This window comes from Arvicola amphibius, chromosome 3 (genome assembly GCF_903992535.2).
Source record: "Arvicola amphibius chromosome 3, mArvAmp1.2, whole genome shotgun sequence".
Taxonomy (NCBI): domain Eukaryota; kingdom Metazoa; phylum Chordata; class Mammalia; order Rodentia; family Cricetidae; genus Arvicola; species Arvicola amphibius.
The window spans coordinates 155,376,022-155,380,666 of record NC_052049.1 but is presented as its reverse complement, the minus strand read 5'-3'; positions in this window follow the sequence as shown (position 1 = coordinate 155,380,666).

Genomic DNA, 4,645 nt, shown 5'->3' with positions numbered 1-4,645 from the left:
ACATTCAGCGTATTTCACATCTCATAGTACTGTATGAGGAGTGTGGGTCAATAAATGAGAAACAAGGGGAACCCCTTCCTCAATTACTGACTGAGACAGAGCAGATATGTCTGGAAATAGTTTGAATGAATTGAGATAGGCACGTTTTTCACCCAGAGTTCTGGTTGGGTTTTCTTCTTTCTGGCTGTATATGGGAGGTTCCTTGTCCCTTAGGTTAGAGAGGGAAGATGAAGGCTTGATTTGCACTCAGACTACACCTCACTTGGCCCTCCGGAAACCGTATATCTCTCCAGAGCCCAAGGAAGAAGGAAGTCTGTGTTGGGAAGAAGCTCTGGGCACCAGCTGAGCCCTGTAAGGAGGTTCTTGTGCTGTCTGAGCAGGGTTCTTGGGTTCATTCAAAGGATGAAGCAATTGAAACTGAGGAAACCCATTTTTAGGAGACAGTAGAAGAAATGGGTGAGGGGAGTTGTTTAAAGTGTGGAGAGTTGGTGAGGGTTGTGAGTCAATAACAGAAGCCAGTTGAAAGGAACCCCAGTTTGGGGTCTTTCCAAACCCTTGGCTTTGCAGTAGCATTCTAGGAGGGTGTCCCTTGAAGCACAGACTTGCATTCCAGTCAGCCCGATTTACTTAGGGAGCCTTGGTAAACCTGTGCAGGTTATGGTTTGTTTGTTGTAAGCCAGATTAGAAGGAGAAGCAACGAGATGTGTGACCAGATTGAAGAGAGGTGGGAACAAGAAGCGGAGCGGTCTGTACTGTGGGAAGCGTTGATGTACAGGGTCCTGAATTAAGGATCCCGTGTCTCCTTCTGCGGTTCAGTTACAAAGTAACAACCAAATAACCTTCTTTCTTGGCGTTTGTAGTCTACCAACAGCTCACCCCAACGCTCTTGCCCGTTTCTGTGTTTTCCAATCTTTTAGTCAAGATTTTAAAATATTTATTTTAGCATGTAATAAGGATCCAGGGACCACTGCAAGTGCCCCGAGTTCAACTGATTGCTCACTGTATCAGTGTGTGTGTGTGTATGTGTGTACTGATACAGCATATATATGTATATATATGTATATATAGTGTATATATATTATAGTTTCTACTATAAAAATCAAAAGTAAAAGTTAGGATGTTTTACAATTATTGTGAAGTGTAAAAGAAAAAAGCTGCCTAGTATAGAACAAAGTCTGAACAGGTGGGCCTACTTTTAGAAAATCATCAATTGTTTATAAAAATAGGTGTCTTATAGATCAGATAAAATGAAACAGCAAGTAACACACACACAGACACACACACACACACACACACACACACACACACACACACACACACACACACACACAGTCGTTCAAGTTCCGGGCTTTAATCGTGGAAGCAGGGGAGAATGTTTCTCTTCTTCTAAAAAGGACGTTTCAAGGACTGCATCAAGAAAAACAGAGAACAAATATCCTTTTTTAAAAAGCCTACCCTTCCATTCATCGTCGCCCCCGCCATGCTGTCCTGTGGGATTCTGATTCCAGCTTGCATCATTGCCCTACCCCACCCCCAAAATGGACGACCCAGGATTTTCTGCCTTTCCTTCAGCTACAAGTTCGCCCAGGCTGGTGTCTGGCTGGTGCTGGGAGAGACCCGAGTGAGTACTGTTTCAGTTCTAGAAATACAAGGAAAAAGACATTTTCTCTTCTCGCGTTATAAGCACGCACTCCCAGATACTTAGCTCTTTCCCAGGTTTTTACAGGTGCTTAGGTGCAGGCACGCACATTAACACAGATACAGAAGATGTGCGAACACAAACAGACCCTTGCAAATGAGACCCCAGGAAGCGGAGATTCTTGGAGCCTCGGCTCAGGAGGATTGGTAGTGGCGAAGGGCCTTGGCAGACCGCAGCTTCTCTGAAACCCCTTTCTTTGAATCTCATCTTACTGGGGTCTAGTTTCCCTTGCCAGCCATGATAAGGTTCTCAGTCAGCTTCCAAGAAGTATGGGTCTCACTCTGTGGGTACAGTTTCCAACCCCATAGGAAACCAGCTTGTTCTCCGTCCTGGAGCCGGAGCCCAATTCTAGCAGTTGGTCCTGAAGCTGAAGCGCGATTCCAGCAGGCGGAGGAGGCAAGTGACTGCGCGGCCCTGTAGCAAGGATCGGCAAAGCCCAGCCTGGCCCAGGACTAAGGGAGCTAGCGCCCTCATTCACACGCACCAGCTCTGCGCACACTTGGACGCGTAGGGGCTACTTTTTGTTGTTAGTTTGTACTATTCCGGATGTCTGCAAGGTCTGGCTTTCCAGTTTATTTGTTATGTGAATCTAAGTCCAAATGGTGTGACCTGCGCCTCCAGCTGCCACGGGTAAGGTCGCAAGAAGAGGCAGAGGAACAGAGAAGGACTTGGGGCCCTGTGATCCTTAGGTCACCCCCGAAGGCCTGTCGAATCATCCCAAATCAGTTTGAACTGTGCGGCATCTAAAAGGACAAGATCATAACCACAAAGCAGGCTTCCGGTCTAGAAATCCGGGAGGTTTCTTGTAACCAGTCGCTCCGCCAACTCCTGCTGCCCGGTCAAGTAGGCCAGAAACCTCTAGTGACTCCACCCGTGGGTCACAGAATTTATGAATCTCTTGGGCTGCAAACTTGGAGAGCCCCTCGGATCGCTCCACTGCAGGATCTACTTCATCCCCAGACCCCCACCTCCACCCTCAGCCTCCTCCGTCAGTCCGAACTTTGCAGGCTGCCTCACCACGCTCTTCTGTGGGCTCCAGCTTTCGGCCAAACGTCACAAATAGGGGTTGTTGAATGTATTTCTTTAGGACACAATATTGTTCTGCGCACTACTGAGTTTGGAGATCTCCGGACAGCTCCAAGCCAGTGACACAGGCTCCCATAACCCAAAATAAAAACAATGTCTTCCAATTGAACGTCTTTCTCAGGCATTTAAAGTCTGCATCCTCAGCAAGTCCTTCACGAGAGAAGGTTGTTGCCGGGTTTGCCCTGGGCCTGCACGCGCCTCTAAGCACACCCTGCTCGGTTCCATCTACCTCTAGCATTTTGGTTCTGAAGAAACTGCGGGTTTCTCCAGCTATGATCAAAACAAAAAACAAAAAATACTAGTTCCAGAAGTGACGCCACACGTCACAAGCCACTCTCCTGAAGGTTGAAGGGAAGCCGGAAGAAAGTCAACAGTTACAGTGTTCAAGTGAACACTGAAACAAAACGAATCCTTCGCAGTGTGTTTTATACTGAAGATTTATGACCACAGTGAATTTCATTCTACACGAGATTTTTAAATTTACACCAAATGCATAGCCTGTTGGTGCTAAGAAAATGTTGAATTTAAACAACAGAATTGCATATACGTGTTTGCTGTCGTTCAATTTTAAAGTTCTGCTTTCCTTCAAACTTATTTTAAAGAAGCACGCCGATTCTTAAAAACCCAATATGAATATGAAGGTATCTTAACTTACAGATATTAAAAAATGTACAAGTGCGTCGAAAAACAGGTTTTACTTTGTGAAGCTTTAAGGCGTTTTAAAGTTAAGCCCATATCATTAAAACATATAGAATTAAAATTCCATGACCTACGTTTTAAAATAATTACTCCGAAATAAAAGGGATCTCCAGAAAAGAGGCGTTTTTCCTCATTAGTTTATATGAAGGACTAAGAGATAATACAATAATTAATTTTAAATATAAAAAAATCAAATATCCTTAAACGCATCTCACCTAAGAAAACCCTACAGAGTAAGGTTTAACCATGACCATGCTCTGTGCAGTGGGCATTGCTAAATGCGGGAATGTTTACATGAAAAAAAGACAAACATGTTGGCTGTGAGTTCTTTCTGCCTCCAAATGTTGTGCTTTGTAGCCACGTCGAGAAGGATGTGGGACCGGAGATTAAAGGTTCCTTGGAACCTTTGATAATGCTAACTTAAGTGCTCTTTTTTCGTTTAAGCCTGGAGGCTCAACCTTTCCTGGTCCTGATAAGAAAAGTCCAAGCGTCAGGGATCTGGACTGGGTTGGTGAGCGTCCGAGAAAGTACTCTCCGTTTTCGCTAGGCTGGCACACCCCTGCCAGCTGGCGGCGCTTCTCAGTCCCTGATTTTCCGACCTTCTAAGGAAGTGGGCGCGGGCTGAGCGGAGTCGACGCCTCCTGATTGGTGAGCGGTCTCGGTAAAGGACAGCTCTGGAGGCTCCGCCCCCGCCGCTTTATTGACACTAATGAGCAAGTTCTTCCCACCGCTCTCCTGCCTGGAAGTGCTGACAGATCAAGGCAACAAATTTCAATTACAATCCCTAATTTGTGTCCGCAGAGTGTTTTTTTACCCGTGTTAGTCCTCTCTGGCGCATCAGTCGAGGCAGATCTTGGAGCAGCAGGAGGAGGTGGAGGGTTGGGAGTAAAGAGAAGTGCATCACTGAGCTCTAGGCAGAGACCAAGGGAAGGAAACTTGACTGCCGCGTTCCTGCTTCCTCGGATCCCAACGCCAGAGAGAAAAAGGAAACTGCATTTTTTTTTTTTTTTTTTTTTTGGGGCCGGCCGCTGCGGGTGGGGGGGAGATCTCGGGAGACGTCTGGAGCTGCAGAGCGTTTGGTGGGGCCAGGAAGGCGAGCGCGTGCGTGCGCCCCAGCCGCGGGTATATGAGAGAGGGGCGGGCGGGCGCGGGGCGGCGGGG